This window comes from Triturus cristatus, chromosome 12 (genome assembly GCF_964204655.1).
Source record: "Triturus cristatus chromosome 12, aTriCri1.1, whole genome shotgun sequence".
NCBI lineage: Eukaryota > Metazoa > Chordata > Amphibia > Caudata > Salamandridae > Triturus > Triturus cristatus.
The window spans coordinates 248,442,243-248,468,482 of record NC_140595.1 but is presented as its reverse complement, the minus strand read 5'-3'; positions in this window follow the sequence as shown (position 1 = coordinate 248,468,482).

Below are 26,240 nucleotides of genomic sequence, written 5' to 3'. Positions count from 1 at the left end.
CCTATGAGAGTATATGTGTTGTAATGGTATGGGACATAGGGTACCTACATCCCTGTAAGGGGTGCTAGCACCACCTTACCCAGGCTACAGTAGTGGCCTGGTGGTGTCAGTTTGGGTGGCTGTCCCAGGGCGGCACAATAAGTGCTGCAGCCCTGGTAGGCCTACTGGGGGACCCATGCCCTGGGTACCTAGGGTACCATCTACAAGGGACTGGAAGGGCATGCCCAGCATCCAATTATGTTTGTACCTAGAGTACTCACAACAGTTTTAGGGAGAAAGCAGATAGGCTGGGGTCCTGGATAGCAGGATCCCAGCCAGACTAGTCAAAAACCACTTAAATACCAGGCAAAAAGTTGGGGGCAACCATTAGTCAGATTCCACTCTCCTACACAGGTTAAGGTCTTAACTCTTACTCTGGCCTACTGGTTAAGGTCTTAACTCTTACTCTGGCCTATTAGCTAAGGTCTTAGACTCATACTCTGGCCTACTGGTTAAGGTCTTAACTCTTACTCTGGCCTAATAGCTAAGGTCTTAACTCTTACTCTGGCCTAATAGCTAAGGTCTTAGACTCGTACTATGGCCTAATGGTTAAGGTCTTAACTCTTACTCTGGCCTAATAGCTAAGGTCTAAACTTTTACTCTGGCCTAATATCTAAGGTCTTAGACTCTTACTCTGGCCTAATCGTTAAGGTCTTAACTCTTACTCTGGCCTAATAGCTAAGGTCTTAGACTCATACTCTGGCCTAATGGTTAAGATCTTAACTCTTACTCTGGCCTACTGCTTAAGGTCTTAAGACTTACTCTGAGCTAATAGCTAAGTTCTTAGAACCGTACTCTGGCCTAATGGTTAAGGTCTTAACTCTTACTCTGGCCTAATAGCTAAGGTCTTAGATTCATACTCTGGCCTAATGGTTAAGGTCTTAACACTTACTGTGGCCTAATAGCTAAGGTCTTATCTCGTACTCTGCCTAATAGCTAAGGTCTTAGACTCTTACTCTGGCCTAATGGTTAAGGTCTTAACTCTTACTCTGGCCTAATAGCTAAGGTCTTAGACTCGTACTCTGGCCTAATGGTTAAGATCTTAACTCTTACTCTGGCCTACTGGTTAAGGTCTTAACACTTACTCTGAACTAATAGCTAAGGTCTTAGACTCGTACTCTGGCCTACTGGTTGAGGTCCTAACTCTTACTCTGGCGTAATAGCTAAGGTCTTAGACTCATACTCTGGCCTAATGGTTAAGGTCTTTACACTTACTGTGGCGTAATAGCTAAGGTCTTATCTCTTACTCTGGCCTAATAGCTAAGGTCTTAGACTCGTACTATGGCCTAATGGTAAAGGTCTTAACTCTTACTCTGGCCTAATAGCTAAGGTCTTAACTATTACTCTGGCCTAATAGCTAAGGTCTTAGACTCGTATTCTGGCCTAATGGTTAAGGTCTTAACTCTTACTCTGGCCTAATAGCTAAGGTCTTAGACTCGGGCACTGGCCTAATTATTAAGGTCTTAACTCTTACTCTGGCCTAATAGATAAAGTCTTAGAATCGTACTCTGGCCTAAAGGTTAAGGTCTTAACTCTTACTCTGGCCTAATAGCTAAGGTCTTAACTCTTACTCTGGCCTAATAGCTAAGGTCTTAGACTCGTACTATGGCCTACAGGTTAAGGTCTTAACTCTTACTCTGGCCTACTGGTTAAGGTCTTAACTCTTACTCTGGCCTAATAGCTAAGGTCTTTGACTCGTACTCTTGCCTAATGGTTAAGGTCCTAACTCTTACTCTGGCCTAAAAGCTAAGGTCTTAGACTCGTACTCTGGCCTAATAGCTAAGGTCTTAGACTCGTACTCTGGCCTAATGGTTAAGGTCTTAACTCTTACTCTGGCCTACAGGTTAAGGTCTTAACTCTTACTCTGGCCTACTGGTTAAGGTCTTAACTCTTACTCTGGCCTATTAGCTAAGGTCTTAGACTCATACTCTGGCCTACTGGTTAAGGTCTTAACTCTTACTCTGGCCTAATAGCTAAGGTCTAAACTTTTACTCTGGCCTAATATCTAAGGTCTTAGACTCTTACTCTGGCCTAATGGTTAAGGTCTTAACTCTTACTCTGGCCTAATAGCTAAGGTCTTAGACTTGTACTCTGGCCTAATGGTTAAGGTCTTAACTCTTACTCTGGCCTAATAGCTAAGGTCTTAACTCTTACTCTGGCCTAATAGCTAAGGTCTTTGACTCGTACTCTTGCCTAATGGTTAAGGTCCTAACTCTTACTCTGGCCTAAAAGCTAAGGTCTTAGACTCGTACTCTGGCCTAATAGCTAAGGTCTTAGACTCGTACTCTGGCCTAATGGTTAAGGTCTTAACTCTTACTCTGGCCTACAGGTTAAGGTCTTAACTCTTACTCTGGCCTACTGGTTAAGGTCTTAACTCTTACTCTGGCCTATTAGCTAAGGTCTTAGACTCATACTCTGGCCTACTGGTTAAGGTCTTAACTCTTACTCTGGCCTAATAGCTAAGGTCTAAACTTTTACTCTGGCCTAATATCTAAGGTCTTAGACTCTTACTCTGGCCTAATGGTTAAGGTCTTAACTCTTACTCTGGCCTAATAGCTAAGGTCTTAGACTCATACTCTGGCCTAATGGTTAAGTTCGTAACTCTTACTCTGGCCTATTGGTTAAGGTCTTAACCCTTACTCTGGCATAATAGCTAAGGTCTTAACTCTTGCTCTGGCATAATAGCTAAGGTCTTAGACTCGTACTATGGCCTACAGGTTAAGGTCTTAACTCTTACTCTGGCCTACTGGTTAAGGTCTTAACTCTTACTCTGGCCTACTAGCTAAGGTCTTAGACTCGTACTCTGGCCTAATGGTTAAGGTCTTAACTCTTACTCTGGCCTAATAGCTAAGGTCTTAACTCTTACTCTGGCCTAATGGTCAAGGTCTTAACTTTTACTCTGGCCTAATAGCCAAGGTTTTAACTCTTACTCTGGCCTAATAGCTAAGGTCTTAGACTCGTACTCTGGCCTAATGGTTAAAGTCTTAACTCTTACTCTGGCCTAATAGCTAAGGTCTTAACTCTTACTCTGGCCAAATAGCTAAGGTCTTAGATTCGTACTATGGCCTAATGGTTAAGGTCTTAACTTTTACTCTGGCCTACTGGTTAAGGTCTTAACTCTTACTCTGGCCTACTGGTTAAGGTCTTAACTCTTACTCTGGCCTAATAGCTAAGGTCTTAGGCTCGTACTCTGGCCTAATGGTTAAGGTCTTAACTCTTACTCTGGCCTACTGGTTACGGTCTTAACTTTTACTCTGGCCTGCTGGTTAAGGTCTTAACTCTTACTCTGGCCTAATAGCTAAGGCCTTAGACTTGTACTATGGCCTACAGGTTATGGTCTTAACTCTTACTCTGGCCTACTGGTTTAAGTCTTAACTCTTACTCTGGCCTAATAGCTAAGGTCTTAGACTCGTACTATGTCCTAATGGTTAAGGTCTTAACTCTTACTCTGGCCTAATAGCTAAGGTCTTAACTTTTAGTCTGGCCTAATAGCTAAGGTCTTAGACTCGTACTCTGGCCTAATGGTTAAGGTCTTAACTCTTACTCTGGCCTAATAGCTAAGGTCTTAGACTTGTACTCTGGCCTACTGGTTAAAGTCTTAACTCTTACTCTGGTCTAATAGCTATGGTCTTAACCCTTACTCTGGCCTAATAGCTAAGGTCTTAGACTCGTACTATGGCCTAATAGCTAAGGTCTTAACTTTTAGTCTGGCCTAATAGCTAAGGTCTTAGACTCGTACTCTGGCCTAATGGTTAAGGTCTTAACTCTTACTCTGGCCTAATAGCTAAGGTCTTAGACTCGTACTATGGCCTACAGGTTAAGGTCTTAACTCTTAGTCTGGCCTAATGGTTAAGGTCTTAACTCTTACTCTGGCCTAATAGCTAAGGTCTTAGACTCGTACTCTGGCCTAATAGCTAAGGTCTTATCTCTTACTCTGGCCTGCTGGTTAAGGTTTTAACTCTTACTCTGGCCTAATAGCTAAGGTCTTAGACTCGTACTCTGGCCTAATGGTTAAGGTCTTAACACTTACTGTGGCCTAATAGCTAAGGTCTTAACTCTTACTCTGGCCTAATAGCTAAGGTCTTAGATTCGTACTCTGGCCTAATGGTTAAGGTCTTATCTCTTACTCTGGCCTGCTGGTTAAGGTTTTAACTCTTACTCTGGCCTAATAGCTAAGGTCTTAGACTCGTACTCTGACCTAATGGTTAAGGTCTTAACTCTTACTCTGGCCTACTGGTTAAGGTCTTAACTCTTACTCTGGCCTACTGGTTAAAGTCTTAACTCTTACTCTGGCCTACTGGTTAAGGTCTTAACTCTTACTCTGGCCTGCTGGTTAAGATCTTAACTCTTACTCTGGCCTAATAGCTAAGGTCTTAGACTTGTACTATGGCCTACAAGTTAAGGTCTTAACTCTTACTCTGGACTACTGGTTAAAGTCTTAACTCTTACTCTGGCCTAATAGCTAAGGTCTTAGACTTGTACTATTGCCTAATGGTTAAGGTCTTAACTCTTACACTGGCCTAATAGCTAAGGTCTTAACGTTTACTCTGGCCTAATAGCTAAGGTCTTAGACTCGTACTCTGGCCTAATGGTTAAGGGTCTTAACTCTTACTCTGGCCTAATAGCTAAGGTCTTAGACTCGTGCTATGGCCTACAGGTTAAGGTCTTAACTCTTAGTCTGGCCTAATGGTTCAGGTCTTAACTCTTACTCTGGCCTAATAGCTAAGGTCTTAGACTCGTACTCTGGCCTAATAGCTAAGGTCTTAGACTCTTACTCTGGCCTAATGGTTAAGGTCTTAACTCTTACTCTGGCCTAATAGCTAAGGTCTTAGACTCGTACTCTGGCCTAATGGTTAAGATCTTAACTCTTACTCTGGCCTACTGGTTAAGGTCTTAACACTTACTCTGAACTAATAGCTAAGGTCTTAGACTCGTACTCTGGCCTACTGGTTAAGGTATTAACTCTCACTCTGGCCTAATAGCTAAGGTCTTAGACTCTTACTCTGGCCTAATGGTTAAGGTCTTTACACTTACTGTGGCCTAATAGCTAAGGTCTTATCTCTTACTCTGGCCTAATAGCTAAGGTCTTAGACTCGTACTATGGCCTAATGGTAAAGGTCTTAACTCTTACTCTGGCCTAATAGCTAAGGTATTAACTCTTACTCTGGCCTAATAGCTAAGGTCTTAGACTCGTACTCTGGCCTAATGGTTAAAGTCTTAACTCTTACTCTGGCCTAATAGCTAAGGTCTTAGACTTGTACTCTGGCCTAATGGTTAAGGTCTTAACTCTTACTCTGGCCTAATAGCTAAGGTCTTAACTCTTACTCTGGCCTAATAGCTAAGGTCTTTGACTCGTACTCTTGCCTAATGGTTAAGGTCCTAACTCTTACTCTGGCCTAAAAGCTAAGGTCTTAGACTCATACTCTGGCCTAATAGCTAAGGTCTTAGACTCGTACTCTGGCCTAATGGTTAAGGTCTTAACTCTTACTCTGGCCTACAGGTTAAGGTCTTAACTCTTACTCTGGCCTACTGGTTAAGGTCTTAACTCTTACTCTGGCCTATTAGCTAAGGTCTTAGACTCATACTCTGGCCTACTGGTTAAGGTCTTAACTCTTACTCTGGCCTAATAGCTAAGGTCTTAACTCTTACTCTGGCCTAATAGCTAAGGTCTTAGACTCGTACTATGGCCTAATGGTTAAGGTCTTAACTCTTACTCTGGCCTAATAGCTAAGGTCTAAACTTTTACTCTGGCCTAATATCTAAGGTCTTAGACTCTTACTCTGGCCTAATGGTTAAGGTCTTAACTCTTACTCTGGCCTAATAGCTAAGGTCTTAGACTCATACTCTGGCCTAATGGTTAAGATCTTAACTCTTACTCTGGCCTACTGCTTAAGGTCTTAAGACTTACTCTGAGCTAATAGCTAAGGTCTTCGACTCGTACTCTGGCCTAATGGTTAAGGTCTTAACTCTTACTCTGGCCTAATAGCTAAGGTCTTAGATTCATACTCTGGCCTAATGGTTAAGGTCTTAACACTTACTGTGGCCTAATAGCTAAGGTCTTATCTCTTACTCTGGCCTAATAGCTAAGGTCTTAGACTCGTACTCTGGCCTAATGGTTAAGGTCTTAACTCTTACTCTGGCCTAATAGCTAAGGTCTTAACTCTTACTCTGGCCTAATAGCTAAGGTCTTAGACTCGTACTCTGGCCTAATGGTTAAGGTCTTAACTCTTACTCTGGCCTAATAGCTAACGTCTTAACTCTTACTGTGGCCTAATAGCTAAGGTCTTAGACTTGTACTATGGTCTAATGGTTAAGGTCTTATCTCTTACTCTGGCCTACTGGTTAAGGTCTTAACTCTTACTCTGGCCTAATAGCTAAGGTCTTAGACTCGTACTCTGGCCTAATGGTTAAGGTCTTATCTCTTACTCTGGCCTACTGGTTAAGGTCTTAACTCTTACTCTGGCCTAATAGCTAAGGTCTTAACTTTTACTCTGGCCTAATAGCTAAGGTCTTAGACCCGTACGCTGGCCTAATGGTTAAGGTCTTAACTCTTAGTCTGGCCTAATGGTTCAGGACTTAACTCTTACTCTGGCCTAATAGCTAACGTCTTAGACTCGTAATCTGGCCTAATAGCTAAGGTCTTAGACTCGTACTCTGGCCTAATAGCTAAGGTCTTAACTCTTACTCTGGCCTAATAGCTAAGGTCTTAGACTCATACTCTGGCCTAATGGTTAAGGTCTTAACTCTTACTCTGGCCTAATAGCTAACGTCTTAACTCTTACTGTGGCCTAATAGCTAAGGTCTTAGACTCGTACTATGGCCTAATGGTTAAGGTCTTAACTCTTACTCTGGCCTAATAGCTAAGGTCTAAACTTTTACTCTGGACTAATAGCTAAGGTCTTAGACTCTTACTCTGGCCTAATGGTTAAGGTCTTAACTCTTACTCTGGCCTAATAGCTAAGGTCTTAGACTCATACTCTGGCCTAATGGTTAAGATCTTAACTCTTACTCTGGCCTACTGGTTAAGGTCTTAAGACTTACTCTGAGCTAATAGCTAAGGTCTTAGACTCATACTCTGGCCTAATGGTTAAGGTCTTAACTCTTACTCTGGCCTAATAGCTAAGGTCTTAGATTCATACTCTGGCCTAATGGTTAAGGTCTTAACACTTACTGTGGCCTAATAGCTAAGGTCTTATCTCTTACTCTGGCCTAATAGCTAAGGTCTTAGACTCGTACTCTGGCCTAATGGTTAAGGTCCTAACTCTTACTCTGGCCTAATAGCTAAGGTCTTAACTCTTACTCTGGCCTAATAGCTAAGGTCTTAGACTTGTACTATGGCCTAATGGTTAAGGTCTTATCTCTTACTCTGGCCTACTGGTTAAGGTCTTAACTCTTACTCTGGCCTAATAGCTAAGGTCTTAGACTCGTACTCTGGCCTAATGGTTAAGGTCTTATCTCTTACTCTGGCCTACTGGTTAAGGTCTTAACTCTTACTCTGGCCTAATAGCTAAGGTCTTAGACTCGTACTATGGCCTACAGGTTAAGGTCTTAAGTCTTAGTCTGGCCTAATGGTTCAGGTCTTAACTCTTACTCTGGCCTAATAGCTAAGGTCTTAGACTCGTAATCTGGCCTAATAGCTAAGGTCTTAGACTCGTACTCTGGCCTAATAGCTAAGGTCTTAACTCTTACTCTGGCCTAATAGCTAAGGTCTTAGACTCATACTCTGGCCTAATGGTTAATATCTTAACTCTTACTCTGGCCTAATAGCTAACGTCTTAACTCTTACTGTGGCCTAATAACTAAGGTCTTAGACTTGTACTATGGCCTAATGGTTAAGGTCTTATCTCTTACTCTGACCTACTGGTTAAGGTCTTACCTCTTACTCTGGCCTAATAGCTAAGGTCTTAGACTCGTACTCTGGCCTAATGGTTAAGGTCTTATCTCTTACTCTGGCCTACTGGTTAAGGTCTTAACTCTTACTCTGGCCTACTGGTTAAGGTCTTAACTCTTACTCTGGCCTAATAGCTAAGGTCTTAGACTCGTACTCTGGCTTAATGGTTAAGGTCTTAACTCTTACTCTGGCCTACTGGTTAAGGTCTTAGCTCTTACTCTGGCCTGCTAGTTAAGGTCTTAACTCTTACTCTGGCCTAATAGCTAAGGTCTTAGACTAGTACTATGGCCTACAGGTTAAGGTCTTAACTCTCACTCTGGACTACTGGTTAAAGTTTTAACTCTTACTCTCCTAATAGCTAAGGTCTTAGACTCGTACTATGGCCTAATGGTTAAGGTCTTAACTCTTACTCTGGCCTAATATCTAAGGTCTTAACTTTTACTCTGGCCTAATAGCTAAGGTCTTAGACTCGTACTCTGGCCTATAGGTTAAGGTCTTAACTCTTAGTCTGGCCTAATGGTTCAGGTCTTAACTCTTACTCTGGCCTAATATCTAAGGTCTGAGACTCGTACTATGGCCTACAGGTTAAGGTCTTAACTCTTAGTCTGGCCTAATGGTTCAGGTCTTAACTCTTACTCTGGCCTAATAGCTAAGGTCTTAGACTCGTAATCTGGCCTAATAGCTAAGGTCTTAGACTCGTACTCTGGCATAATAGCTAAGGTCTTAGACTCGTACTCTGGCCTAATGGTTAAGGTCTTAACTCTTACTCTGGCCTAATAGCTAAGGTCTTAGACTCGTAATCTGGCCTAATAGCTATGGTCTTAGACTCGTACTCTGGCCTAATAGCTAAGGTCTTAGACTCGTACTCTGGCCTAATGGTTAAGGTCTTAACTCTTACTCTGGCCTAATAGCTAAGGTCCTTACTCTTACTCTGAACTAATAGCTAAGGTCTTAGACTCGTACTATGGCCTAATGATTAAGGTCTTAACTCTTACTCTGGCCTAATAGCTAAGGTCTTAACTTTTACTCTGGCCTAATAGCTAAGGTCTTAGACTCGTACTCTGGCCTAATGCTTAAGGTCTTAACTCTTACTCTAGCCTAATAGCTAAGTTCTTAGACTCGTACTCTGGCCTAATGGTTAAGGTCTTAACTCTTATTCTGGCCTACTGGTTAATGTCTTAACACTTACTCTGACCTAATAGCTAAGGTCTTAGACTCGTACTCTGGCCTAATAGCTAAGGTCTTAACTCTTACTCTGGCCTAATAGCTAAGGTCTTAGACTCGTACTCTGGCCTAATGCTTAAGGTCCTAACTCTTACTCTAGCCTAATAGCTAAGTTCTTAGACTCGTACTCTGGCCTAATAGCTAAGGTCTTAGACTCGTACTCTGGCCTACTGGTGAAGGTCTTAACTCTTACTCTGGCCTAATAGTTAAGGTCTTAACTCTTACTCTGGCCTAATAGCTAAGGTCTTAGACTCGTATTCTGGCCTAATGGTAAAGGTCTTAACTCTTACTCTGGCCTAATAGCTAAGGTCTTAGAATCGTAATCTGGTCTAATGGTTAAGGTCTTAACTCTTACTCTGGCCTAATAGCTAAGGTCTTAGACTTGTACTCTGGCCTAATGGTTAAGGTCTTAACTCTTACTCTGGCCTAATAGCTAAGGTCTTTGGCTCATACTCTTGCCTAATGGTTAAGGTCTTAACTCTTACTCTGGCCTAAAAGCTAAGGTCTTAGACTCGTACTCTGGCCTAATTGCTAAGGTCTTAGACTCGTACTCTGGCCTAATGGTTAAGGTCTTAACTCTTACTCTGGCCTACTGGTTAAGGTCTTAACTCTTACTCTGGCCTACTGGTTAAGGTCTTAACTCTTACTCTGGCCTATTAGCTAAGGTCTTAGACTCATACTCTGGCCTACTGGTTAAGGTCTTAACTCTTACTCTGGCCTAATAGCTAAGGTCTTAACTCTTACTCTGGCCTAATAGCTAAGGTCTTAGACTCGTACTATGGCCTAATGGTTAAGGTCTTAACTCTTACTCTGGCCTAATAGCTAAGGTCTAAACTTTTACTCTGGCCTAATAGCTAAGGTCTTAGACTCTTACTCTGGCCTAATGGTTAAGCTCTTAACTCTTACTCTGGCCTAATAGCTAAGGTCTTAGACTCATACTCTGGCCTAATGGTTAAGATCTTAACTCTTACTCTGGCCTACTGGTTAAGGTCTTAAGACTTACTCTGAACTAATAGCTGAGGTCTTAGACTCGTACTCTGGCCTAATGGTTAAGGTCTTAACTCTTACTCTGGCCTAATAGCTAAGGTCTTACACTCGTACTCTGGCCTAATGGTTAAGGTCTTAACTCTTACTCTGGCCTAATAGCTAAGGTCTTAACTCTTACTCTGGCCTAATAGCTAAGGTCTTAGACTCGTACTCTGGCTTAATGGTTAAGGTCTTAACTCTTACTCTGGCCTACTGGGTAAGGTCTTAGCTCTTACTCTGGCCTGCTAGTTAAGGTCTTAACTCTTACTCTGGCCTAATAGCTATGGTCTTAGACTAGTACTATGGCCTACAGGTTAAGGTCTTAACTCTCACTCTGGACAACTGGTTAAAGTTTTAACTCTTACTCTGGCCTAATAGCTAAGGTCTTAGACTCGTACTATGGCCTAATGGTTAAGGTCTTAACTCTTACTCTGGCCTAATAGCTAAGGTCTTAGACTCATACTCTGGCCTAATGGTTAAGGTCTTAACTCTTACTCTGGCCTAAAAGCTAACGTCTTAACTCTTACTGTGGCCTAATAGCTAAGGTCTTAGACTCGTACTATGGCCTACAGGTAAAGGTCTTAACTCTTAGTCTGGCCTAATGGTTCAGGTCTTAACTCTTACTCTGGCCTTATAGCTAAGGTCTTAGACTCGTAATCTGGCCTAATAGCTAAGGTGTTAGACTCGTACTCTGGCCTAATAGCTAAGGTCTTAACTCTTACTCTGGCCTAATAGCTAAGGTCTTAGACTCATACTCTGGCCTAATGGTTAAGGTCTTAACTCTTACTCTGGCCTAAAAGCTAACGTCTTAACTCTTACTGTGGCCTAATAGCTAAGGTCTTAGACTTGTACTATGGCCTAATGGTTAAGGTCTTATCTCTTACTCTGGCCTACTGGTTAAGGTCTTAACTCTTACTCTGGCCTAATAGCTAAGGTCTTAGACTCGTACTCTGGCCTAATAGCTAAGGTCTTAGACTCGTACTCTGGCCTAATAGCTAAGGTCTTAACTCTTACTCTGGCCTAATAGCTAAGGTCTTAGACTCATACTCTGGCCTAATGGTTAAGGTCTTAACTCTTACTCTGGCCTAATAGCTAACGTCTTAACTCTTACTGTGGCCTAATAGCTAAGGTCTTAGACTTGTACTATGGCCTAATGGTTAAGGTCTTATCTCTTACTCTGGCCTACTGGTTAAGGTCTTAACTCTTACTCTGGCCTACTGGTTAAGGTCTTAACTCTTACTCTGGCCTACTGGTTAAGGTCTTAGCTCTTACTCTGGCCTGCTAGTTAAGGTCTTAACTCTTACTGTGGCCTAATAGCTAAGGTCTTAGACTAGTACTATTGCCTACAGGTTAAGGTCTTAACTCTCACTCTGGACTACTGGTTAAAGTTTTAACTCTTACTCTCCTAATAGCTAAGGTCTTAGACTCGTACTATGGCCTAATGGTTAAGGTCTTAACTCTTACTCTGGCCTAATAGCTAAGATCTTAACTTTTACTCTGGCCTAATAGCTAAGGTCTTAGACTCGTACTCTGGCCTAATGGTTAAGGTCATAACTCTTACTCTGGCCTAATAGCTAAGGTCTTAGACTCGTACTATGGCCTATAGGTTAAGGTCTTAACTCTTAGTCTGGCCTAATGGTTCAGGTCTTAACTCTTACTCTGGCCTAATAGCTAAGGTCTTAGACTCGTACTCTGGCCTAATAGCTAAGGTCTTAGACTCGTACTCTGGCCTAATGGTTAAGGTCTTAACTCTTACTCTGGCCTACTAGCTAAGGTCTTAACTCTTACTCTGGCCTAATAGCTAAGGTCTTAGACTCATACTCTGGCCTAATGGTTAAGGTCTTAACTCTTACTCTGGCCTAATAGCTAAGGTCCTTACTCTTACTCTGGACTAATAGCTAAGGTCTTAGACTCGTACTATGGCCTAATGGTTAAGGTCTTAACTCTTACTCTGGCCTAATAGCTAAGGTCTTAACTTTTACTCTGGCCTAATAGCTAAGGTCTTAGACTCGTACTCTGGCCTAATGCTTAAGGTCTTAACTCTTACTCTAGTCTAATAGCTAAGTTCTTAGACTCGTACTCTGGCCTAATGGTTAAGGTCTTAACTCTTATTCTGGCCTACTGGTTAATGTCTTAACACTTACTCTGACCTAATAGCTAAGGTCTTAGACTCGTACTCTGTCCTAATAGCTAAGGTCTTAACTCTTACTCTGGCCTAATAGCTAAGGTCTTAGACTCGTACTCTGGCCTAATACTTAAGGTCCTAACTCTTACTCTAGCCTAATAGCTAAGTTCTTAGACTCGTACTCTGGCCTAATGGTTATGGTCTTAACTTTTACTCTGGCCTACTGGTTAAGGTCTTAACTCTTACTCAGGCCTACTGGTTAAGGTCTTAACTCTTACTCTGGCCTAATAGCTAAGGTCTTCGGCTTGTACTCTGGCCTAATGGTTAAGGTCCTAACTCTTACTCTGGCCTACTAGTTAAGGTCTTAACTCTTACTCTGGCCTGCTGGTTAAGGTCTTAACTCTTACTCTGGCCTAATAGCTAAGGTCTTAGACTAGTACTATGGCCTACAGGTTAAGGTCTTAACTCTTATTCTGGCCTACTGGTTTAAGTCTTAACTGTTACTCTGGCCTAATAGCTAAGGTCTTAGACTCGTACTATGGCCTAATGGTTAAGGTCTTAACTCATACTCTGGCCTAATAGCTAAGGTCTTAACTTTTAGTCTGGGCTAATAGCTAAGGTCTTAGACTCGTACTCTGGCCTAATGGTTAAGGTCTTAACTCTTACTCTGGCCTACTGGTTAAGGTCTTAACTCTTACTCTGGCCTAATAGCTAAGGTCTTAACTCTTACTCTGGCCTATTGGTTAAGGTCTTAACTCTTACTCTGGCCTAATAACTAAGGCCTTAACTCTTACTCTGGCCTAATAGCTAAGGTCTTAACTCTTACTCTGGCCTAATAGCTAAGGTCTTAGACTCGTACTCTGGCCTAATAGCTAAGGTCTTAGACTCGTACTCTGGCATAATGGTTAAGGTCTTAACTCTTACTCTGGCCTAATAGCTAAGGTCTTAGACTCGTACTCTGGCCTAATGGTTAAGGTCTTAACGCTTACTGTGGCCTAATAGCTAAGGTCTTCACTCTTACTCTGGCCTAATAGCTAAGGTCTTAGACTCGTACTCTGGCCTAATGGTTAAGGTCTTAACTCTTACTCTGGCCTAATAGCTAAGGTCTTAACTCTTACTCTGGCCTAATAGCTAAGGTCTTAGACTCGTACTCTGGCCTACTGGTTAAGGTCTTAACTCTTACTCTGGCCGAATAGCTAAGGTCTTAGACTCGTACTCTGGCCTAATAGCTAAGGTCTTAGACTCGTACTCTGGCCTAATGGTTAAGGTCTTAACTCTTACTCTGGCCTAATAGCTAAGGTCTTAACTCTTACTCTGGCCTAATAGCTAAGGTCTTAGACTTGTACTATGGCCTAATAGTTAAGGTCTTAAATCTTACTCTGGCCTAATGGTTAAGGTCTTAACTCTTACTCTGGCCTACTGGTTAAGGTCTTAACTCTTACACTGGCCTACTTTTTAAGGTCTTAACTCTTACTCTGGCATAATAGCTAAGGTCTTAGACTCGTACTATGGCCTAATGGTTAAGGTCTTAACTCTTACTCTGGCCTAATAGCTAAGGTCTTAGACTCGTACTCTGGCCTAATGGTTAAGGTCTTAACTTTTACTCTGGCCTACTGGTTAAGGTCTTAACTCTTAGTCTGGCCTAATGGTTCAGGTCTTAACTCTTACTCTGGCCTAATAGCTAAGGTCTTAGACTCGTAATCTGGCCTAATAGCTAAGGTCTTAGACTCGTACTCTGGCATAATAGCTAAGGTCTTAGACTCGTACTCTGGCCTAATGGTTAAGGTCTTAACTCTTACTCTGGCCTAATAGCTAAGGTCTTAGACTCGTAATCTGGCCTAATAGCTATGGTCTTAGACTCGTACTCTGGCCTAATAGCTAAGGTCTTAGACTCGTACTCTGGCCTAATGGTTAAGGTCTTAACTCTTACTCTGGCCTAATAGCTAAGGTCCTTACTCTTACTCTGAACTAATAGCTAAGGTCTTAGACTCGTACTATGGCCTAATGATTAAGGTCTTAACTCTTACTCTGGCCTAATAGCTAAGGTCTTAACTTTTACTCTGGCCTAATAGCTAAGGTCTTAGACTCGTACTCTGGCCTAATGCTTAAGGTCTTAACTTTTACTCTAGCCTAATAGCTAAGTTCTTAGACTCGTACTCTGGCCTAATGGTTAAGGTCTTAACTCTTATTCTGGCCTACTGGTTAATGTCTTAACACTTACTCTGACCTAATAGCTAAGGTCTTAGACTCGTACTCTGGCCTAATAGCTAAGGTCTTAACTGTGGAAATGTGGATTTTCCTGATCAGTTATGTCCCCTATCTTGGACCCCAACGGTTCTATATGCATGTTACAAATACATGTATGTTCCCTCCAGTTCCAGTTTCTAAGACGCAAACATATGTGTGTCTACCGTCAACATGTTCTCTGTCAGATCCGCCATCAATGGGCTGGATATTCGATTCCTAAGTATGAAAGGCCACCGACTTTATATGGCTAAGTTACTCCATTTTTACAGTTCAGGCGAGTAGGCCCGATTCTGTCCTCAAAGCCTTTCCCTGCTCTCTGTCTCTGACAGCTTCAGCTTGAGCTCGCATCTGTATCCATGAACTTTGTCCTACTCCCTGTGCAGCTAACGGTGCCTGCCTCGGCTAGTTTTCGCCTGTCTGCCAAGAAGTTGTATTTCACCTTCGAATTATCTCTTTTGCTCTTCAGCCGATGCATTCCTGTCCAGTGATTTAGGTAAACATTTCCTTTAGCTCACAAGCAAAGGACTCAGCCTTTCCGTCCTCCTGCAAGTGATTCATAGCCCTGTTGCCATGGAAAGTTTTCTGCCCCTCGCATCTCATATAGACACTTAGACGCTTGTACACGCACACAGTCAGTATAGAATAGATTCTGTCCGAGAGTCTCTTCCTTGTGGATAACATAGTTCTTTAAACATAGGATGTTAGATATGATTTGGGATTAGGATGACTTGACCCCAGACTTCTCGTCTCCACATGTAGAGCTAAATGTCAAGTCCCCTTCACCCCCTAGTTGCACGTCAATTACACGTCATGCTGCCGCGCGCGCATCTATGCCAAGTATTATCTTATAGATCCACCTATGTCTGATAATTCTAACCAATCATGTTTCTTTTATTCCTTATTACGCCTAGTTTCGATTATGTCACTGTCACGTCATTTTTCTTATCAAATGTTACGCCTTCTACATTCGTTTCATTGTAATGTACTTATTATAAAAATACATGTCTGTTAATAAATTATTGTACTTCACTTCCTGAACCTTCGTGGTGACGGAACCTGAGGGCCGCGACTCGAGTCGGCCATTTTGAATGGAATAAAGCCCATTAGAAACCTCTTATACCACGGATTCTGCCTCTTGTTATTTTGAGCTATTTACTTTAATTTAAGATTCCGCATGAAATTCAGTCCGGTAATATTTATTTTATTTACCACATAATGGCGCCCGAACAGGGACACTTTCTCATCTCACGCGCCGGCGGTGCGTTGCAGGCCCGGTCTCCTGCCACAGCTGGACGGACCATAAACGCGTACCAGCAGGATTTCCTGTAAGCTCCCTCCGGTCAAGCGGGGGCGACTGAGGCTGCGATCAACCCAGACGAGGCGGTGAGAAGTGCGAAGTATCCCGACCAGAGCCTAGCTGAGAGAGCAAGATCCGAGGTATACAGAGGCCCACCAGGTTTTCCGAAATTCCGACGTCCAGAGGGTCCGATGTCCGCAGTTATCGAGTCCTGTCCATTCTCTGAGGCCTTCCGTTTCAAGGAGCTACTCGGTGAGTACCATCGCCGGGGAGGCGTGTTGACGCGCACATAGGTTGTGCCGGTCAAGACGGATTTGGGTACACAAATCCGGTCTGCACTGTTTAGCAGTGTATATGTACTGTTTAGCAGTATATCAAGTATTCCGAAGTATTCAGTTATTGTCAAGAATTCAGCGTGGTGATTAGTTAGGCAGACTGTCATCATTGTCGATCATTGTTATAATGTTTAATGTTTAATGTTTAAAGTATTCAGAAAATGTCTTGCATATTGTGGTATGAATGACTGTTCATTGTTCACTGTTCATTATTGTGTTTCTCGTATTAAGTAAGTTCAAGAGTAAGTATCAGATCAGTTGTCAATATGCCGCTCTTCTCGAAGTTAAGACAGATTACTACCAGAAAAGGGGTGCTTGAAGAAGCAGTTCCTATTCCTCCTAGAGACACTCCAGGACATTTCATGTACCATAAACATGGCTTAGATGCCATATTGTTTCTTGATCTATGGGTAGATTATACCAAAGGATTACCGGAAAGTCAAAGGTGGCCCATAGCGGGAACCTGGGATGCAGAGTGCATCATGAAAGTGGAGGAAGAGTTATGGAAAAGAAAGGTCAGACAGTCACAGAAAGACGCCGTTGAGTTATGGCGTAAAGAATCTCACAGACGAACAGAAAAAGCACGTAGACAAGAAGAGAGGAGTAAAGAAAGTTCAAATAAAGTTCAAGAAAATCTATTAATTGAGGAAGGTATCCGAGTGAAATCAGAACAAGTAAATAGACAAAGAAATGCTCTTATGAATGGTATGTATCCCCTTCTAGCCGAAGGACTACCTAAGGCTGTTACGGAGGTGCCAAAAGACTTGCCACCCCCGTTATTTCCAATTAAGGTACATCCAAAGGGGCATCCCAGAACCGCAGAAGATGTTTTCCTTTCCTCATATCTAGACGATGCAGCCCCCGAGTATGCTAACGCCACACCACATAGACCGTCTGGCGGAGGGGTTCAACGTCAGGATCAGGTATCTGTCCCCGTGCAACAGCAAGTCCCGATACAAGCATCGGCAAGCACATCTGTTTCCGCATCTGTTTCCGCAGTCGACTCTACAGGGGTATCGACACCCATAGTTGCTGTATCACGTTCGACGAACCCTTTCACACCCGACGCCCCAGATGGGGCCACGGGAGGTGCTAGCAGTATTTTTACACCACCTAGAATAAATAAACTTGTTTTTCAAGAGTCAGCACATTCACGTACACCTAAGTTCGTAAATGAACGTACGCTTAAGGAACTTCTTGTAAATTGTAGATATGACCCGGTGGTTGGTAAAGAGGACGAAATGGTCCTGGCATCATTACGTATCAGACGAGCCGCAGAGTATTTAGCAAGGTTACCAGGGATGGCTACGCATCTAGATAACATATATCATTTTGTTCAAACAGGACGAGATCCAGGATGTATTAACAGAGCTATGGAATTCCAGAAAGTAGAGATACAAGGGGAACTGTTACGTTTCCTCATAAACTGTGTGATCAGAAATCAAGATCGTCCGGGGGTAGACCGGAATGCAATGCTTATTCTTACAAGATGGAGTCAGAATATATCAGAAGGGAGACACGATAAGCAAAATTGTATAATAGCCATGTGCCGAAAAATACGTAAAGAAATAGAGCGTATTCATGAAGAGAGATTGGGAACAGACGAGTTTGAGCAAGATGAAGTGTCCGAATCAGGGGACTCTGCAAGACAGTCAGAGACCATAGCCTATGTAGGCAGAGGAAGATCTTGTGAAAATACTAGATGTTTTTCTGATCCAATACACTCTGTATGTCCAAATAATAGCAGAACGTATCCGACGCCTGTAATAAATCTGAAATCTCCTGAACATTCGTTTCAAGCCGCAGATAAAATACTACGAGAACGAAGGGGTTATCACCTCCTCGATTCCATGGATGAGCAAGAATTAGCCAGATCAGCCGTTCACTGGATTGTTAGTCCTGAAAAATACGGTGATGAGACCGTAGCACACACGTTTCTCAACCTCAGTACAGATGAACAACGTTTAGCTGGAATCTATATGATTCAGCAACTCCTCATATTATATAAGAGCCAACATGCTGACCCTGGTCCTTTACCTGATATATTAACGGAACTACTTACGTACAGATGGAGAGGTTCTAGTAACAAGCTAATTAAAGAGATATTAGTGTCACGTAAGCAGTACGTCCTTTTTGTAAATCCAGATTCTCTCTCCCTGCCCCCCAGAGAAAGAGCACCGTACTACATGGATAGACAAAATCCTCTACGAGAAGTGCACCCAATAAAAGGCGAAGACAATGAGTTTCACCGTGTATTTGTTTACACACCCATATCAAAAATGGAATTATTAGAAATGAAAAAAGTAGTACCTAGTCATGACAAAGACCCAGCGGGTTTCCACCGAGAAATTAAAGACATGTTACTGATGGGAGAGTACACCTTTCCTGATATTATGACGATTTTAAAAGTGCTTTTGCCTGCTGGCATATATGAAAAACTGAAAGAAAAAGAGTGGGAAGTGGGAGACCAAAAGATAGACTGGACAGCATTAGCAGAGGAAGAAAGGGGCCGAGCCGCAGGTTCAGGGCTCGGGGATAAAGTTAAACTATTACCAGGTTTACTAGTACAGGTACTGCCACGTTTATTAACTACAAAAAAGGAAGATTGGGGTGCAATCACAGCCTGTAAACAAAAGCAAGATGAAGACACAAGCGATTATTATGCTCGATTTGAAAAATGTTTTGGTATAAATAGTGGTATAAAAGCAAGTAGTGACTCATATCCACATTTATTTGTGACAAAATTAGTGGAAAATGCATTGCCTCCAGTGAAGAATAGAATATTGAAATTCGAGAGTACCTGGCAAAGTAACACTCCGTCGCAAATGCTACAAATGTTACAGTATCATCACAATAGAATTAGGGATGAACAAGAACACGAGCATAGACGCATGAAGGATACAAAAATGAAAATGCTAGTTTCTCAGACAGTACCAGCAGATGGTCACAAAAAGGGTGTGACACATTCTGGTGATTCTGCAGTTCCTGTAAAGGGAACCTGCAATTACTGTAAACAACTAGGCCATTATGTACATGATTGTCAAGTCCTGAAACGAAATATAGCTACAGGTATTGCAAAAGAGAGACCACGATTAGTTAGACAAGATCAGAATGAAAAAGGAGCTATGCAGCATGGACAGTCCGTGCCAGTTCAGCAACAGTCTATGCCAGCCTCACAGCAACCCATACAGTTTGTGCCAGCTGCACCACCGTTGCCTACTACTGCCACACAAACCACAACACAACAAATGTATCAGACTGCACAGTATGAATACCCTGAGTATCAGCGTTACGCATGAACCAGCCTAGAGAGGGAAGTTGACTTACCGCTTATCGAGATTCCGGTAGATCAAGAAGGACCTTATGTACATAGTGAATTATTAGGTCAAGATAGAAAATTCTTACTCGATACAGGGGCAAGTCGAACAACCATAAAACGTAGTGAAGTTCCAGGGGCACCCCTCTCAGGCTCTCAAAATGTTTCCCTTGGTTTTTCAGGAAAACCTATTGTTAATGAAGTATCACAGCCTCTACCACTTACGATAGGACCTTTGACACGAATTACAGATTTATTGCTTACTAAATCATGCCCAGAAAATTTGTTAGGAATTAAAACTCTGAAAGCACTAGGAGCCATAATATGTTGTTCTCCGGAAGGAGTAAGGTTGTTTTTGCGTGATTTTAAAGGTCACTATGTGTCTAGAGACATGGATCCCCGACTACAGATTTTACCAGTACATCTATGGGCACAAGGCCCTACGGATGTTGGCTGCATGAACATTACACCCTATCGAGTTACATTGAAAGCAGGAGTGGTACTACCACGAATGCGACAATACAAGTTACCGCATGATGCTGTAGTGGCTTTGTTGAAAATCATTGATGAACTAATTGCCCAGGGAGTAGTTGTAGAAACAGACTCCAATGTATGTAATTCACCGATAATTCCGATTCTTAAACGAACTGATCCTACTGCTCCGCCAGTATACCGATTGGTTATTGATTTGCGTGAACTAAACAAGTGTATTGTACCACAATTCCCTGTGGTCCCTGATATATCATCATTGTTGACAGCAATTGATTCCGAAGCAACATTCTTTACTGTAATTGATCTCAAGAATGCCTTTTTCAGCGTCCCAATAGATCCGGAAAGCCAATACTTGTTCGGATTCAGTTTAAATGGGCGCAGCTTTAAATTCTCACGCGCTCCCCAAGGATTTACAGAAAGCCCCAGCATCTACAGCCAAGCACTGAAACGAGAACTTGACAGTATCCACATGCCAGTCAATACTGCACTGCTTCAATATGTCGATGATCTGCTGATCACCGCGAGAAGCGAGCCAGAATGTGAAAAAGCTTCTCTGACAGTTTTACATTTCCTAGCCGACAAGGGGCACAAGGTGTCCCCTTCTAAGCTGCAATTCTGTGTTCAGCGAGTTATTTATCTTGGTCACTCGCTGTCCAAGGAGGGAAGGCAGCTTACACCAGATCGCATCCAGTTAATTGCTAACATGTCAATACCCCAGACACAAAAGGAGGTGCGGGCTTTCATAGGCCTCACTTCATATTGTAGGCAGTGGATTCCTCAGTACGCATTTCTAGCAAAACCACTCATTCAGTTAACCACACAGGAGGCAGCCACATCGACTGTTCTCCCTTGGACTCAGGAACATACACAAGCTTTTGAAAGCCTAAAGGAAGCTTTATGTCAAGCACCTGTTTTAGCAACACCATGTTATAGCAAACCTTTTACACTCTTTGTTACAGAACGCGAAGGTACTGCCTTGTCAGTACTCACTCAGGATCAAGCAGGATCACGCAAGCCATGTGCTTATTTTTCCAGTACATTAGATCCCGTAGCTCAGGCTTTGCCTGCATGCCTGAAATCAGTGGCAGCGACAGCTTTAGCAATCAGACAAAGCGATGCCATAGTATTAGGACACCCATTGACAGTTCAAGTACCACATGCAGTAGAGGTTCTTGTGAACCGAACACAAACGCAACACTTGACCATAGCAAGACTTACCGGTTATGAACTGACATTGTTTCAACCACACATAGAGATCCGACGGTGTAATACATTGAATCCTGCTACACTCTTACCAGTAATTGGAACCGACCCACTAGCTCATGATTGTATTAAAGTCATTGAAATAAAGACAAAACCCAGACAAGACTTAACAGACGTTCCATTGCTAGATCCAGACCTGACGTTGTATGTAGACGGATCATGCATGAGAGCAAGTACAGGAGATTTAGTGGCCGCGTATGCAGTCACAACAGACACTGAAGTTATTGAGACACATTGTATAGATATTCTTTCAGCCCAAGCAGCAGAACTTATTGCTCTAACGCAAGCCTGTATTCAAGCCACAAATAAGAAAGTTAATGTATACACTGACTCACGTTATGCATTCGGAGTTGTACACGACTTCGGCGTGCTGTGGCGAGAGAGAGGTTATCTAACGTCCCATGGTGCCCGCATTCAGCACGGACCCCTCATTCATGCTCTGTTAGACGCGATTCATTTACCGACTGCAATATCGATTATGAAATGCAAAGCACACACGAAGGTTACTGATATCATTTCTCAAGGCAATGATTTAGCTGACAGAACAGCCAAACAGACTGCTCAGACTCGTACATCCGACATGACAAAGCCAATAGTTCAGACACCAACACAGTGTATGACAATTAAGGATCCCACACTTGACGTAATTGACATACAGACACATGCCACAGCAGAAGAAATAAAGAAATGGACTGAACTAGGAGGGATCCAGACAGATCAAGGATGGATGACGAAGGAGAAATCTGTATGGTTTCTCCCTGATTCCATGGTTCAAGTCATTATAGCTACAGTTCACAGTCCCGCACATTTAGGAGAGAAGGCTATGTTAGACAGCATTCAGCACATTTGGTTTAACAAACATTTACGAGCAGCAGCTAAACAAAAAGTTCGTACCTGTATGATATGTTGTCAGTTTAATCCAGGAAAGAGTGTTCCCGTAGAGCAGGGTGGATTTCAGCCTCCTGATCATCCTTTTGAAGTCCTCCAGATGGATTATATTCAGATGGAACGTTGTCGAGGATTCAAATATGTTCTCGTAGTTGTCTGCGCTCTCTCTCGTTGGACAGAGGCGTATCCCGTATCAGATTACACTGCCTCGACTACTGCCAAGCAGCTAGTTCGAGAATTCTTCCCACGGTACGGTTTACCACGTGTTGTATATTCAGATAACGGTCAGCCTTTCTCATCCGAATTAATGAAACATGTCTCACTCCTGTTGGGATATCAGTGGAAATTCCACTGTGTCCGACACCCCGAAGCAGCAGGTCTCGTAGAAAGACATAACCAGACACTGAAAATCAGACTGTCCAAAATATGTAGAGAGAAAGGTGTCGACTGGATAGTAGCATTACCAGTTGCACTCTTTTACATGAGAATGGTAGCACACTCTAGAACAGGGCTATCCCCGTATGAGGTGATCTTTGGTAGACCGCCGAATATGTGGGGGACGCCTATACCACGTAAAATAACTGATGTTGACTGTAATATGCTGACAGATTACCTGGCTTCCTTGATGTCTGCACTACAATCTTCTCGTTCACAGGTAGCTGCAGCCTTTCCCGACAACACTGAGGCGAAACCCCATGACGTTGTTCCGGGTAATCTTGTCTTTGTGAGAAATTTCGACAGGAAGAGTCAATTGGAGCCCAGGTGGAAAGCACCCAAGTTGGTCCTGTTGACCACAAGAACAGCCGTGAAGATCGAGGGACGAAAAGGGTGGATTCATTCCAGTCACGTAAAAAAATTTCATGGACTACCTTCAGATATAGACACTGTGCCCTGCACTCCCTCACAGACTGATTCAAAACTTCCTTTTGTTGAACTGAATGACTCTCAGTGCTATAAACAGAAACTCAGGTCCAGATCTAAACTGTCGGACGATTTGATTGTTTAAGTCCTCTCCAAGGTGAAGCGGTTGAATCTGTCCCGACATGTATCCCTTAGGTCTGAATCATGTAGAGTCCAGAATCATAATGAAACGACATGCTTATTGTAAATTACTGCGTAACCACTGTATTGTGACATTATTAATTTTGTTTTTATTGAGTATTTTAGTAATTATTACGAGTATGATTTTGCATATGTATCATCCTGTTTCTAAACGTGTTTTCAATATAACTGATGAACATTCTTTTAGTGACCTACCGCCACATGAATTATCCTATAGACTTGCGCTGCGCAATAACACATTCATTAGTATGTTACATCATTCCCATCAGACTAGTAATGCGACCAATTGTTGGGTGTGTGGCCGACTCCCTCCCTATCAGAATAACAAAGGAGTTCTGCCTTTCTTTCCACATCCGTTCACACACAATGGCTCCTGTGGAGCATGGTTTAGTTTATTAAATTCCATAGACCCAGACACAGCAGTTTATCAACAACATTGGATATGGGGAAATCTGAATCTAGTTTTATTCAAAGTCTGTCACCCTAATAAGGAGGGTCACCTCAGTAGAACAGGAACTGATCTAGAAAATGAAGTGTATAAATTAGGTAATTTTACACCTAATCTTATGATTTTGAATGTCAAATCCGAAGTTGAACTAATTCTGCCCACTATGTCAGTATTTCCAGTTAAGGGTGAATTATGTGTTAGAAAAGTTGGTTCCAAACACATGGGCCATAGCCAATGCGTTACTACAGTAGAATATAGTGATCAAGGTAAATCTTCATTTAGAGCTTCTCGCCATTCCTACTTCATATGTGGTCAGACTGCATATATGCGTCTGCCTCTAGATTGGGATGGTACCTGTTACATAGCATTCCTTTTGCCACCTGTTTTCCTAGCTCCCCCTGATTATTATCGAAATGTTCATTTAGTACACAATAGAGAGCAAAGAGATCTCCCAGTTGTCGATTATACTGAGACATCATGGGACAAGTATGTAGATTTCAATAAAGGTATCTTTCCCTATATAGGTACTATATCAAATAGTAAGCTGATACGCAGACTCACCAAGACTCTTGAAGCTGTAGTAAACGAGACTATAGCCGCCCTAGGCAATCTGACAGAGGAACAATCAGTGATGAGAATTGTTGTTCTCCAGAATCGTCTTGTCCTTGACGTCATCCTGGCCGATAGGGGCGGAGCTTGCAGGGTCATCGGATCCAGCTGCTGCATATTCATACCAGAAAATTCGCCATCTGTATATAAAGCTATAACACGCCTTCATAAGATTGTAAGCCAGATACACGAGAATCCAGACACTTGGACGTGGTCCGGGTGGTTTTGGAGTGTGATATCAGCCTGGGGATGGAGAGTTCTATCCTTCCTAGGTATTGGCCTTCTTATGCTCTTCAGTTGTTGTCTATGCCTGCAATGTGGACCAGCGATTTGTGGTCTGTGTGCCACATCGTGTATTCCACATCAAAGTTTTCGCTCAAGATCCCGGAAGAAGAAAGAAGAAGAAATGATGCTCCATGAGCAAATCAATGGAATGATGAAGATTGATGTCTCGTGAAGGGCAAGAAGGGGACAAGGAGGGAATGTGGAAATGTGGATTTTCCTGATCAGTTATGTCCCCTATCTTGGACCCCAACGGTTCTATATGCATGTTACAAATACATGTATGTTCCCTCCAGTTCCAGTTTCTAAGACGCAAACATATGTGTGTCTACCGTCAACATGTTCTCTGTCAGATCCGCCATCAATGGGCTGGATATTCGATTCCTAAGTATGAAAGGCCACCGACTTTATATGGCTAAGTTACTCCATTTTTACAGTTCAGGCGAGTAGGCCCGATTCTGTCCTCAAAGCCTTTCCCTGCTCTCTGTCTCTGACAGCTTCAGCTTGAGCTCGCATCTGTATCCATGAACTTTGTCCTACTCCCTGTGCAGCTAACGGTGCCTGCCTCGGCTAGTTTTCGCCTGTCTGCCAAGAAGTTGTATTTCACCTTCGAATTATCTCTTTTGCTCTTCAGCCGATGCATTCCTGTCCAGTGATTTAGGTAAACATTTCCTTTAGCTCACAAGCAAAGGACTCAGCCTTTCCGTCCTCCTGCAAGTGATTCATAGCCCTGTTGCCATGGAAAGTTTTCTGCCCCTCGCATCTCATATAGACACTTAGACGCTTGTACACGCACACAGTCAGTATAGAATAGATTCTGTCCGAGAGTCTCTTCCTTGTGGATAACATAGTTCTTTAAACATAGGATGTTAGATATGATTTGGGATTAGGATGACTTGACCCCAGACTTCTCGTCTCCACATGTAGAGCTAAATGTCAAGTCCCCTTCACCCCCTAGTTGCACGTCAATTACACGTCATGCTGCCGCGCGCGCATCTATGCCAAGTATTATCTTATAGATCCACCTATGTCTGATAATTCTAACCAATCATGTTTCTTTTATTCCTTATTACGCCTAGTTTCGATTATGTCACTGTCACGTCATTTTTCTTATCAAATGTTACGCCTTCTACATTCGTTTCATTGTAATGTACTTATTATAAAAATACATGTCTGTTAATAAATTATTGTACTTCACTTCCTGAACCTTCGTGGTGACGGAACCTGAGGGCCGCGACTCGAGTCGGCCATTTTGAATGGAATAAAGCCCATTAGAAACCTCTTATACCACGGATTCTGCCTCTTGTTATTTTGAGCTATTTACTTTAATTTAAGATTCCGCATGAAATTCAGTCCGGTAATATTTATTTTATTTACCACAAACTCTTACTCTGGCCTAATAGCTAAGGTCTTAGACTCGTACTCTGGCCTAATGCTTAAGGTCCTAACTCTTACTCTAGCCTAATAGCTAAGTTCTTAGACTCGTACTCTGGCCTAATAGCTAAGGTCTTAGACTCGTATTCTGGCCTAATGGTAAAGGTCTTAACTCTTACTCTGGCCTAATAGCTAAGGTCTTAGAATCGTAATCTGGTCTAATGGTTAAGGTCTTAACTCTTACTCTGGCCTAATAGCTAAGGTCTTAGACTTGTACTCTGGCCTAATGGTTAAGGTCTTAACTCTTACTCTGGCCTAATAG